Source organism: Alosa pseudoharengus, unplaced genomic scaffold (assembly GCF_046254945.1).
Source record: "Alosa pseudoharengus isolate Yale_2024_CS ecotype anadromous, Long Island Sound unplaced genomic scaffold, YU_APseudo_1.1 YU_APseudo_1.1_scf_11, whole genome shotgun sequence".
Taxonomy (NCBI): domain Eukaryota; kingdom Metazoa; phylum Chordata; class Actinopteri; order Clupeiformes; family Clupeidae; genus Alosa; species Alosa pseudoharengus.
In genome coordinates this window covers 17,138,443-17,152,717 of record NW_027468576.1, presented here as the reverse complement: position 1 = coordinate 17,152,717, position 14,275 = coordinate 17,138,443, and the positions used below count along the sequence as shown (strand labels likewise).

General features: G+C 43.2%; 1 protein-coding gene across 1 annotated transcript in view; it reads left to right on the top strand.

The window, feature by feature from the left end:
• Window positions 1-281: 281 nt before the first annotated feature.
• Window positions 282-14,275, top strand: part of fryl (furry homolog, like) — a 109,073-nt gene continuing 95,079 nt past the window's right edge. Inside the window, exon 1 of the mRNA XM_076278175.1 lies at window positions 282-548. The gene's annotated coding sequence lies outside the window, so the exon portion shown is untranslated. The remainder of the gene's footprint in view (window positions 549-14,275) is intronic.

Here is a 14,275-nt window from a genome sequence, read left to right as displayed (position 1 = left end):
AACATTTTGTTTCTCTGGACTGAGTTATAAATATCGTGATACATTGGCAAATCACGACTTCGCCTTTAAATGGCTTTGGGAACAATAGCCAATCGTTTAGCGTTATTACACGTCAGAGTGTATGAATGTCAGATTATGTACCAAATGAAAAGACGAACTTGTTGTAGGCGTACGCATATTTCACCAATGATGAAAATAGTAGGGTGGGACAATGATCTCCGAGTCTGACAGTGGTGTTCTCCTATCAGAGATTGCAATTGACAATGCCGTCTGCTCGACTTGCTCCAATCTGACGGACAGGGAGGTGGGGACGTTGTCATCCGTCGAGTTTTAGGTGTTTTTTGTAAAAGAAAAAAGGAAAAGAACATTCTAAAAACGAAGTCTAAATAGGGAGGCTGCACCAGAAGCCAACAAATGTTGAAAATCATAGTCGTTTCCCGATTACAGCTGGGAAATAAATGTTATCGACATCGCGCGGTTTAAGGACTCGAGCAACCAACACTTAACGTTACATCCATCAAGACGGTCAAAGCGCACTTTGAAATAAGGTAAGAACGGCCGATTTTTGAATTAGCTCAGGCCACCAACTAGGTTTTTTTTTTTTATAGCTAGTCTTTCTGGCTTAGCTAGCTTGATAGTCAACGACCCAGCTAACCATTAAGTCGACTTTAACGAGTTGTCTTGTCTATTTGGTTGTGAACATCAACAGTAAAACCTTTTAAGGTCAGAATTACTTTGCTTGTTAGCTTCTTGGATAAAGTGTTATTTCATTAGTGTACCACATAACATTAGTTTTATTTGTGTCGTAAAAGCAGGCAGCTGGCTAACGCTAGCGAGTTTGTTATCCTGCTGTAGTGAGCTTGTTAAGCATGTTGCTAACATGCTGTGCTTTGGACACTGATGAATGTTTCTCAGTCAGATTGTCTGATGATTTCTTGGTTTCTTAATATCTGCCAATTCGCTAGATTGGTATGTAGCGTTATAACGCTCAATTATGAGGGTGAAGAAAGTATACATCTTCGAAAACGTTATTTAGTTCGGTAACGTTAAGGCAATGGATTGTAACCGGGGAGGTAGTGATAATGCTCTGCAAAGTAAGTTGGAATGTTGCCTAGAACTAGCTTGCTAGTTAGCTTCTCAGCTAGTCGTGGATACAAGGCTAACGTCAGCCAAATCCTTTCCTAAAGGTGCTTACTATCGTTAGCTAGATAGCTACCCATCTAGAGAGACAATCCGTTAGGTTTCCCACGCCTAGTGTCGTCAGCAAGGATCTCTAACCTTAACAGTTCTTTTCGAGATTTCAGATATAACAGTTACCTCAATCTATTCAAATTAACCTTTAACGTTATTCGAAATAATTTCATAAACAGCTAAGTAACGTTAGCGTTGTGAGTTGTGCTTTCTTAATGTTTGGGTGGCTACGTTAGTTTTAGACTTTTAAGTGTTGCCAGGATCCTGTGGAGTTTGATAGGAAGATTAAATACGTGGTGTGAAGTTATTTACCTCCTAAGAGAAGCCTCAGTTACTTGGATCAGAACTTTTCAACCTATGTTTTTTCATGTAGAGCTTGCACAACATCATAATAGACCCCATGCTGTGTAACTCTTGCATGACTGGTGGCAACACAATGTAGTTAGCCAGCAGATTGTCCCCATGAAGTAAACTTGTCTGTCTGACAATACCCTACATGATGGACATTTCAAATAACTTCTCACATGTTGTGTGGTCTGATAGTTTAACTAGGTGACTAGGCTATATGTTGTTCAAACAGTTATTGCAACCTGCGAATCGATATTACTCTCGGAAAGGTTTCTCTGACCTTAATGAATAGGCTGTGGTGATGTAGTGCTGGTTTCACGTAATATTTAAAATCGACATATACTTGATGATGCATTTTGAGTATGTGAATTCAATCTAAAAATTGTGTTCTAAACTATGCCTGACAATAAAATATGCGTGAGAATAAAGTTGTAGCAGCTAGGCCTAACACAATTTAAACTCATCCAGCGTTCTGAAGTTGGAGACATACAGTGTCCCCTTTCAGGTTGAGAGGAGGTCAAAAATGACCTAGGTGCATAATTGTGTCACCAGCAAGTACTGTAAGCAAAATGTTAAATACTACGGAATACGCTGACAGTTTTAGAGCGGGTGTAGCAAAAATTCTGCAGCTGTGATCGCAATCTAACACCTTGGTGTCATCTTATAACATCAGGAAATCAGAAAAGAAGAAACCAGCACAGTTCCTAGGCATCACTATGCAGCTGCATAGTGGCAGTCTATTTGTGGTAGGCGGCCTATTCATGCCATTCATTTAGCTTAATCAGACATCTCAGTTGGTAATTGCTCCATGCAACCAACTCTCCCTCAGGTGTCTCTTCAGAAGCAAAGAGATTGAGTTCAGAAGGGGAAGCATCCCTTGGGAAATACATTGACTTTTAAAAGGCTCTGATCCATGCCCCCAGCAGCATACTCTTATAATAATTCCAGCCTCAGTTTTTCTTCCCTTTTTTATTTTATAAAATCTTAACAGTGCCGCAGAATCACTGACTAAAGAGCATCCTCTCTATTTGGTATGATGATTGATCAGGGGGGTGTTTTCCTTAAAGATGTGCAATTACAGCTTGTTTAGAGGGCCTTTTTGCTGCTGCTGTGGAACAGCTGTGCTTTTTTCCCCCCTTTGGCGCGCCTCGGCTCATGTCTCCAGTCAGCCTGGGAACGGAACTAGCGATTTGTGGAAAAGCTTATGAGAGAGCGAGAGAGAGAGTGAGAGAGAAAGAAAGAGAGTGATAGTAAGTTCGAAAGCTGGATCTCTTATGGTGCTGTATATTTCAGCGACCTCTCCCTCTCCTTTCTTGCTCTTTTCCATGCAGTCCGCTTCTATTTTCAGTGTCGCATTTGACAACTTCTGTCATTCGGCTTCAGACGGGGGATTTTATCTGTGCAGTGCAGCGTGCAGAAAGACGCACAATGGGCAGTTTGTTTTTGGTCTTGTCTGGCGGGCCGGGCTGAAGTCTCTGGCCTCGCTGGCAAGCTGGGGCCGCCAGTCAGTCTGCTGTTGTAGGTGGATAACGTATGTGTGTGTGTGGGCCTCTGGAACGCCAGCCCTTTACAGAGTAGCATTTTCTTCTTTATTTGATGGAGAGAAAACTACATTTGTGTACCCCCACCCCCTCTCCACTCATTGTCCGAGCACTCTGAGTAATCTGTCACCGTTTAGCTCCTGGGTTCTTGTGCCCTTTGCGACGTTGCATAATTGCACATTTGCTTAGTGATGTAATATGGAGAGATCTAAATTGGCCGATTCTGCATGTTATCTGGACCGGAGTCGGCATGCACGACAACATTTTCATACGCCTACTACTTGGGGGGGCGGGGGGTGGGGGAGGTTGCCAAAGAGCCCCATGCGTGAAGCCATTAAGCCCCCAGCAGATGTACATAGTGTGGCCCACCTCTGGTTGTTTTCGGCCTTGTAGTGTTTAAGTTCAGAAAATGAATGACCAAATTAGGAGCATTCAATTATTTGTTTTCCAGAGTGGTCATAAGAAGTCTGAAACAAGTCTGAGTTATTCATTGACAATCATGTCTGCACATCCCCCATACTCACTGCCCATCCATCTAAACTGAGTCATTAGGGATTAGCACTGATGTTTGTGCGTGTGTGTGTGTTTCTGTGTGTGTGCATTTACATGCACTTACTGAGAGGGAATCCTTCTGGATTGCCCAAGAGCCCATATCTGCAAACATCAGTGTGTAGCCTAATCCTGTCGGATCTTCCCATTGATGAGCCTGGGAGTGAATGTTCAAGGCATCTGAAATACACACACACACACACACTTTCTCACGCGTGCTCACACATAAAATCACTCCACCAATCACCTTCCACCTCTCCATTGTTTCCTTCACTGGGGTGTTTTCTGAAACGGTGTTGCGGCTACTGCTGTCTGGTTGCCTTTAAAAAAACCACAAATGTCTCCAGACGTCTTAGTCGTATATATGAATACACACAGAAGTCACACATGCGTGCTTCCTCTCACGTTCCCTCTAAATACTCGGTAGTTGCGTAGTAGTGTTTGACACATCTCTGAGGTGTTGTTTCCCATGACTGGTGTCTGTGATGTGTCTGTCTGTGTGTGTGCATGCGTGCCTGCCTGTGTGTGCTTGCCTGTGTGAATGTCTGTGCTTCAATGCATGTGTGAAATCACCTACTAGGCCTCAGCTGCTGAGGCAAGACCCATCTCTACCCCAGTGTCCCTTGTGCCAGGAGCACTCCAGTGTGTGGGTGCTGCTTATCCTCCGCCCCCTCTCCCCCTTCAGTTGTCTCCAAACATGTCAGTTCAAATGATGATTTGTCTTTGGTCCTGAGGTCCCTGGACGCCTATTAAGGACAGAGTGGAATGTGCCTCGGGGACAATTTACTACTCAATCCCTTTGGTTCGTCTCCTAGCCGGCACTTATGAAGACGGCTCTTGGGTCCTGCAGCTGTAGGAAGGGTGGTCTCCTTGTATGTGAATTGGAGATTGGAGAGGATGGAGGAAGATGCATGCTCTTATCGGTAGGGTTGAAACGATTACTCGAGAACTCGAATAATTCGATTACAAAAAATGATCGAGGAAAATTCTCTGCCTCAAAGCGTCGTGTAATTCCTATCACTTGTGTAATGTGGCCTGTTCAGCCCAGCGATTATTGTTTCACATGGACTAATATTACTTGCGCGCACACCACTTTCAGAATTAAGTTGGCGTGATGAGCGAGAGCCAAGAAACCATGCATAAAAGGCAGAGAATGTCCAAAGTTTTGATAATTTCAAACTTAGAGAAGAAGACAATGTGCCATTGCAAAGCAGAACTGGCATACCACCACAACAGCACGTCAACGATGATTCAACATCTGAGCTGAAAGCATCCAGTTGTTAACACCAGTTCACCAAGCGTAGCTGACACAAGGCAACGACATTGATGTTAGCTGATTTAATGTATTAGCTAGTTAGAACGTACGGTATTTGTAGCAGCTGTAGCCTAATGTCGTGAGTCGATATGATGTTAAGTTGTGGAAATTTTAAAGGTGCTCTAAGCGATCCTGGGTAACATCACTTCTGTTGCCTTTCAAACAAAACAGAGAGCTAGGTCGCTACTTCCTCCCCCTCCCTCCCGTGCTGCTCCCGTGCAATTGAAACTCTCCTAAACTTGCATCTCGTCTGTGATTTGCTGGAACAGTTTGTTATGTTTTTATGGGCTAGGTTTGCCCAGGTTGTTTTTGTTGCCGTTTTTGGAGTCTGGGCTGTCCACAGAGTTCGTGTTTTTTTTACAGTGTATTCAGGACACAGACAGCTAGCGGTTGGTTAGGTGATGTTTGCAGTAAGTGACATAAAATGTTTTAGCCTAAAAATGTGTGGCATTGCTTAGAGCACCTTTAAATAGTAAAGTAATTCATGTAAAATACACCAAAAATCACACATACTCATCTTGTCTCTCTCTCCCTCTACGCACACGTGCGGGCACACACACACACACACACACACACACACACACACACACACACACACACACACACACACACACACACAGTCCTGATGTTAGGTTAGGCCCACCCCAGACATAATTATGACCGCCGCGCAGCGAAGCGGCGGTCATATAGGTTTAGTCAGATTTTTTTTTTTTTTTTTTTTTTTTCGCATGTCCAAATTTCTGTCAATGATTCCCGGGACACTGAAAGACCGGGGTAGACGAAACTTGGTGGGCATGTAACCCCATATGGATAGCATGGAACCATCGTTTTTCGTTTTGATCTGTAGCCCCCCCGCTGGACTGCACCCCCCGAAAGGAGGGTAGGGCAGACACAGTTTTCTGTGAATATCTCGAGAACCGTAAGGTTTAGGAGGACCATTTTTTTTTTTGTATGTTGATCTCAAGGGGCCATGTCAACCCATTCCATAACCACTCATTTCATGTATAGCGCCACCTAGTTAAACACAAAAAAGTAAAAATGAGGTGTTGTAATCGCAGGTATCTGTGACCTAACATAGTCAAAACTGCACGAAATTGGAAGTGTAGGATCATTATGACACCCTCTGAATGCACGCCAAGTTTCGTGGAATTCCGTTCATGGGGGGCCACACAATAAATGTATTTATGTTACTATACACCAACTGGCCTGTAGGTGGCCGGAGACAGTTTTCTGTGAATATCTCGAGAACCGTAGGGCCTAGGAGGTCCACCTTTTTTTTGTATGTTGATCTCAAGGGGCCATGTCAACCCATCCCATTACCACTTATTTCATGTATAGCGCCACCTAGTTAAAAAATAAAAAGCAAAAAATTAGGTGTTTTCATCACAATATCTCTGGCTGACATGGTCAAAACTGCACGAAATTGAAAGTGTAGGATCATTATGACACCCTCCGAATGCATGCCAAGTTTTGTGTACTTTCGTTCATGGGGGGCCTTACAATAAAACAATTTATGTGTACATTTAGTGACGTACACCAACAAGGATTCCCGGGACACTGAAAGACCGGGGTACACAAAACTTGGTGGGCATGTACCCCCACATGGATAGCATGGAACTGTCATTTTTCGTTTTGATCTGTAGCCCCCCCGCTGGACTGGACCCCCCGAAAGGAGGCCTAGGATGACCATTTTTTCCGTATATTTGCCTCCAGGGGTCATGTTAACCCAGTTCATGTGCACACATGTGCACAAACAGATACACACACACACACACACATTCACAGTAATCATGACACATACTCACACAGTAGACATATGTACGCTTCCATGCACAGGCACATACGCAGGCACGCACACACACACACACACACACACACTCACACACACACACACACCCACACACATAACATAAACATAACACAAACAATCAAGAATTTCTCATAATTATGAACAGGCAAGATGGAGGTGGGGTTGTATAAAATGAATTTTACATGTGAAATCTATGAACTAATCATGTTTTGGTACTTGTTGTCTAGCAGATACCAGTGAGAATTGAGTGTGGATAATGCAATTTAGTGAGACAGTTAGAATCATATAGGCCTTTCAGCGTGATTTCTTTTTGTGGAAAAAATGTGCTGGACTGGGCGGCGGTCATATTTTGTACCGCTCTGCGGTACATCTAGTTATTATAGTCCTTACAAGCAAATAATTGCATTACTTCAGGTGTCAAAAGCTGCAGTATTGGAGGAAATATTCTAGTAGCCTACTGTACTTTACACTGTATTGTAGTGTAACTGCACTGTAAAAACTGCTGTTATTTTTTTGTAAAGGAGGTTATTTGGTAGTAATGGTAAATGCTGCAGATGCACAAATCTACATAAAACAGATATATTAATTTACTTTGAAGTGACTAGGGCTACAGTAGTTTACAGCATGACATTTGTTGTGCAAAATAAGTTTTTATCCAATTACTTGATTAATCAATGAAATAATCACTAGAATACTCGATTAAAAATAATCAATAATGCATATATGGTATGTCAGTGTATGGCCTAGGAGGCTTGTGTGTGTGTGTCTTGCGTCTCTGCATACAGATCTGTAAGTGTCTGTTTTTTTTATGTAGTCCTTGTACGTGACTGCCAGGTCATCTCTATTTAAATGTGTGCGTGCATGCACGCAAGTGCCGTTTGAATAAGTAGAACATCAGTGTTTGTTCCTCCGCCTTTAGGCCTGCACACCTGCAGCCTGTCAGCACCTGGTGTGCTCTGACTAGGCATGCTTCGGATCAGGCTGTCAGATATCAATCAGACGACGTTGTCTAGTCATCATTAGGTCCTTGAAATTCTTCAGTACTTTGTGTCTTTACTTCTCTTTTCTCTTTTTTTTGTTCTGTTTCTTTCTCACCATTTTTGTTGTCCTGACCTGCATTATGGTGAGGTGGAAGTCGGTTAGTTCCCCATTCCAATCTTGCACAGACCACTTGACACAACTACATTTCACATCCTGTCCTCACTGTATGGCTTTGAACTTGGTCATCTGATGAGTGTGTATGTCTGTGTGTCTGCCTTATTGAGAGAGAGCCCTAGGCCTTAATGCATTCCTCACTGTACCACACACACACACACACACACTTACTCACTCACTCACTCACTCACTCACGTACCTGAGTCTCATCAGGTCTCAGCTGAATTGATTCTGTGTGGCTCATGATGCTCTGATGAGGTCACAGTTTGTAGGGGTCCAAGCGGGCCAACTGTCAATCAAATTTCAGCAGTCAATATGCCAGTGCAGGGCTCTACAGTGCGCCCATTTCCCTAAAAATAATGGCGTGCGAGTGCAAAAAAATATTTAGGCATACTAGGGCTGTCACTTTTGTGAAAAAATCCTGTTCGATTTTTGAGACATAAGTGTTTATTGAATCGATTGTAAAATCGGTTTTCCATGTCCAAAGACGTTTCCATTTTCAACGCCAAATATAGGCCAATCCACGGACAACTAACGGGCATTAGGACGAATGTAAAGAAGGCGCTTGAAGACGCACAAGCCAGCAATATTTCTGATTGGCGTGAGTTTCGTGCACAATGACAAACAGGAGTGCAACATTCTCGAAAAACAATAAGCAGAGTGGACTGCCATGACCTCAATGAAAAACATTACTGCAGGCTTCAACGTGGCTGTGTTTACGATTAGAAATGTCAAACAAATTTCGCCTATGTAGGAACTCAGGACTGCACAGTTTGCATACCGCTTGTCCTTCTCCACAATTTCATCTATCCAAAACCCGAAGTGCTTCCATATCGAACACGTCAAGTTATTAGGGCTTATCACTAGTCTCATATCGCACAGGTTGATCACGTTGTCCTCCATTTTTTGGCAAAACACCAGCAGCACAGCAGCCGGTGTGTAAAATTGGTGGGAATTTTCTTTTTATGCCTGCTGCACTTTCGGAATTCTTTTATTTTCTTTTTTCTGCTTGTTTGTGAGTTTTGTTACATTTATCTTTTTTATTTGTTTAATTAGTTTAAAAATTAATAGTGTACATATTTGGTTAAAATCAGTGGCGGAGCTAGGGGGTGGCTTAGGGGGCTTAAGCCCCGAATCTTTTTTTCAAAAGCCCCGAATCTTTTTTTAGTGTTTTCAATTCCCGGCAACTCTTATTTCCAATATAACTTCCCCTCGGTTTCTCTATAAATGTCACCAAATGCTCTATTACTGAGGAAATATATCCCTTATTTTCAAAGCCCAATATTGAAAAATAATTTGACTTGCTACACGATCTATGCCAGGTCTCTGGGCTATCCGCTATGGTGATTTCAATGGTTAGATTGATTTGTTTAGATCCAGTGAAAATGCTGCCTTGACAACGCTACGTCATGGCTTCGGTGTTCCAAAAAGCCTCCGTCAGAAGTCTGTCACTTTTATAGTCTGTGATAAAACACTTTGTGTACATGTTGTTGAAACGTTATGGATATTAGAAAGTTTTTCAAAAGACCGCCCAGCTCGGTTCAAGCAACAGCATCGCCCAGTGAACTGACGGATGGTGTTGTTTCAGGTTGGTGATTTCACGTTAAGAGCTTTCAGTCAGTTAGGCAGGCTAACGTTAGGCTACTTGGCTAGCTCCCTAAATGCTTAACGTTAACGTTAAATGTCCTCGTTCGTCGGCGTAAAAGGCAAATTCAGTACTCTCATAGGCTAGCTGCTAAGCCTACTGCAGAATAAGACATTCCAGCTCCCAAAACAAAGTGATCCTCGTCTTGTAATAAATTAGGCTACACTGTTTTGAAATGTCAGAAAAACCCATTAACAGTTATCTGCCCATGTCAACTTTTCAGTGTCATATGTTGCACAAAAGAATGTTACTGTTAAAGAACTGTTAGCTTAACTTAAAACCTTGTTGATATCCTATCCACCACCACAGATCTTATAATCCAAGAGTCCACATAAATATAAAAGTCATGTTATGTTGTTTTGGCTGCCTAACTAATTATTAACTAAAAAATGATATATTGAGAGGAAAGGGCCCTTTCCATAAGTGTGTTAATCAAGCACCATGCAGTCTGCATTCATAATCTTGCTTGATTTTATGCATCTGTGTAAAGGGACCTGAAATTACAAAATTAATATAATTTAAAAAAACGCCTATGTCAAGATGATAATGCATTCCTTCTAAAATACCCTTGTATCATGATGACTGGCCATACTGTAATTATATCATAATATTATGTATATTATAGTATAAGATATTATATATATTTGTCACACAGATGAGATCAGGGAAGAGGAAGAAGGAGAATAGCAATAATAAACAATAATGTCATATCAAACAATAGCCTAATGAAAATAAACAAATACTATAATATACAAACCATAAGAAACGCTTAATTAACTAAGTACATGCTAAACAGATATGAACAGATATTGCCTCTTGAAAGACCCAAAACTATAATTTTACACAGGGTAGTGCCAGCCAGATACCTTGAATCTGTTGAATGTTAGTTTCACATTTTTTAAGTCTCAATGTGTCCATTAGTTTACACAAAATTCACTAGAAGTCATTATTTAAGGGGTTATTTAAAAAAAATATTAAATGGGCTAAGCCCCGAATGTTTACAATGTCTGGCTCCGCCCCTGGTTAAAATCGATTCCCTATTTTAGTTTTCGAAACTTGTGTTGGTTGGTCCAATCGATTGTGCAATCGATTTTTCGAACGTTTGGTATGAAGCATCTTTAATTTTAAATCAGGAGATCCGCATCTTTTTATTCTTCAGAGGTCTATAGGTTGTAACTGCTTGGACCCCCTTAATTGCCACGTGTGGCTCTATTTCCAGCTATGACTCATGTCCTGCATCATTGGCTTCAATGGAAGTTTAACCGTGTACAGTGTGTGTGTGGTTAAGAAACCCTAAACACTGACTTATACACATGTCTGTCAGTGTTTGTGTTTGTGGTTTCTTAATGTACCTCGTCATTTTATCTTAACTCGTCTGCATTCCACATAATTGCTGTCATGTTTAATCCCTTCTGTGGAAATGGTCACTGATCTCTCCTCTCCTCTCCTGCTTTTCTATCTTTTCTCTTTCTGTACACCTCTACTTTCCCTCAGTTCAGTCCATTTCCTTCTCCTTTCTTATTTCCTCAATCATCCCTTTTTCCCTCAACTATTTTTTTTCTGTCCCTCCTCTGCTCGTTGGCTGAATGTGGACACATAAGGCAGACACAGGGCTCGAAATAGCCTCTAATTGAGGCTTCACGGAGCCGTAGCAGCTTATTCTTGGCTGTGTGTGTGTGTGTGTGTGTGTGGAGGGAGAATGGCAGAGCCTGGGGTAATTGATGTTTGGCTCTTGGGTCTGTGCAACAGAAAGCACCCAGTCAGACAGGGCACACTGCAGGCCTTCATACAGATGACCTAAGGTGGAGGAAGGGGTGAAGAGAATGAAAGAGAGAGAGACAAGGATGGAGAGAGAGATGCAAAACGAATGAATATGAGGCTGGTGAGGCTGACAAGTTTGTATATCTTCTTGAGGTCCTTCCCCGCCCTATCCAGTCTTTCCACCGTCTCCATCTTCTCTCTCTCTCCAGTCATAACGGATGAAATGGAACCATAACGGATGAAATGGAACCTTAACGGATGAAATGGAACCTTCCTATAGCAACATTCTAGTGACTGCACTCCTCATAGGAATTCATCTTAACACCCCCCTCCCCTCCACACACACCACCCACCACCACTACTTCTTTATCTTGTCTCTTCCCTCGTTTCTCCCTTTTGCTGGCCCTGTCTCTGCCCTCCCTGGCTCTTCCTCATCGCGTGGGGGTTGTTTTGTGGCCTCAGTTTGGCCAAAGTGTTTGCTGATACCGAGGGCCGTGCCTTTTCCGCTGTGTAAAACATCAGCCATTACACAATGGCAACAGTTACCAGTTATTGTCTTAGTGCGTGTTTGCGCATATGTGCTCCTTTTTTGCTTATACTTTGTGTGTAGGTTACACAAGACTGTATTGTCTGTCTCTCTCTCTCTCTCTCTCTCTCTCTCTCTCTCTCTCTCTCTCTCTCTCTCTCTCTCTCTCTCTCTCGGTGGAATGTTGTATGTTGTATGAATTGCGCTCTCTATCTATCTCATATTCCTATACACACACACAGCTGGCATGTGTTTTTAGAAAACCAAAGCAGCCTCAAGTAGAGACAGCAGGTGTGGGCAGCATTACTTCCTCGTTGTCGAGGCGGAGATCGTCAGTAAGTGACAGTTCAGGTCAATTCCGGCGAAGCCAACCTTTGGTCTTTGTGCTTGATACAGAGCATTGGCTCTGCGGTCGCCATGCCTTCAGCAGCTCGTCCCATACACACTGTGGTTAACCATGATGGGTTCCTTCTTCCTGCTCTACACGATCCACACTAGGGCTTACAGTGAATCGATTTTTAATTGAAATTATACATTTCAACTGATGCAATTAGCTAATCGCAAAGGTTGATGCATTTTGTCACATCTATGATTTTTATATTCATGTCATCCTCTTTGTGTTACAGACAGTGAAGCTCACCTATCAGGAGTGCTATGCTTCTCATGCACTAGACATGCTCACCAACCATAAGCGGCACAATTTATAGCAGAATGTAGAATGATTGAACAGAAGACTTTCAATAATAAAAGCCTGTTGCAAGTCAGATTGCAATCAAAGTATCTGTCAGAGAAAATCACAACTTGGTATTTTCCCAAAATCTTGCAGCCCTAATCCGCACGATTTCACGATCTCCATCTTCGTCTTCATCTTCATCACTGCCTGCATGGCCTGGGTCCTGTACTTGTCCCATCACTGTGACGCAACACTGCACATTACCTATTTCTGCCAGGCTATAAATAGAGAGCTCTATGGGAATAATGTGTGTGTGTGTGTGTGTGTGTGTGTGAGAATGTGTTGCATGCACCGTTGAGTTAGTGGTGAGAGTTTTGTTTGGTGTGGCATATGCTCCAGGTACCCTGCTGTGTGGTTTGCGTGTGTGTATGTGTGTGTGCACACCCTCTTCTGTGTAGGTTTCTTTTTCTGTTTCACTTTAACAAGGCGGTTTGAGACTCTTTCTGAGCTGCTGAGCTGTAACAGGAAGTCAGGTCTATTATTCACAGCTCTGTCAGCGTGAAAAGTTACAGAAACCGTGCTTGTGTGTGTGTGACCGAGAGGATAGAAATAGAGAGAAGCCATTGTGCCTTTTTGACTATCATTAACCAGAAGTGTATGTGTTTGTGTTTACCGAAGAGTGTTGGGGAACAAGTGAGTCTGTGTGTGTGTGTTTGGCCACGCAAGGCATTGTGGCCTTGCTGGAGGAATGCTGTGTGTGTGTGTGTGTGTGTGGTGTGTGTGTGGTGTGTGTGTGTGTGTGTGTGTGTGTTGGGAATTTCCGTGCTCTTATCAGGTGTTTCTACAGACCGGTTCTCACACTCTTTTCTTCCTCGGTCCGGCCTGAAGCAACCTTACCTCAGAAGAAACGACCACAGACGACTGGCCTTTGCTTTCAAAATCACCCCCTATCTGATGACCCCACACATGACTCTATCTGTGTCTATCTTTATCTATCAGTGTCAACGCCCTTCACCCAGTTATTCCACTCCAGCGTCTGGCCTGTCTCCTCCACTTGTCTGCCTCCTCCATTCGGGCTCTTCTTCTAGTGTCGACATCCATTTTGGTTCTGTACAGCTGCCACTGGTTTGGCTGTGCAGCATCCCGGTGCAGACATTACTGTAGAACAGTAGCAGCTGTAAACAGTCAGTTTGATTGGACAGGCCATGCTTGCCTTAAAGGTCTGTCTGTCTGTCTGTCTGTCTGTCTGTCTGTCTGTCTGTCTGTCTGTCTGTGAGCTGACCATGCTGATCACTCAGGGACAGTACCCTAGACGCTGTTAAACCATGTGGTGTGTGCATTTGTGAGATGCCGTTTACGTAACCAACTCTTGGATGTAGGGAACAGAGAGCAAGCGAGTAAGCGATGGAGGGAGGGACCGTGGGAGGGAGTGACGGGGGTAATCTTCAGATTAGGGCCTAGGAGGAGCTGCTAATCCTGGCTGTGCCGGGGCCCAGCGCTGGCCTTGGCTCTGAGCCCTGAACTCTGAGTGTGCGGAGCCTGGGTAGAGAGATCTGGAGGTGCACCCTCGGACCAGGCCACACACACACACACACACACACACACACACACACACACACACAACCACAACCAGACCACACACACACACACACACACACACACAACCACAACCAGACCAGTTAATCCTGTCCCACACTGATACAAATCATTGACTGACTGATATGATCATTGACGATCACCTATTTTTGACAGCAGGTGATG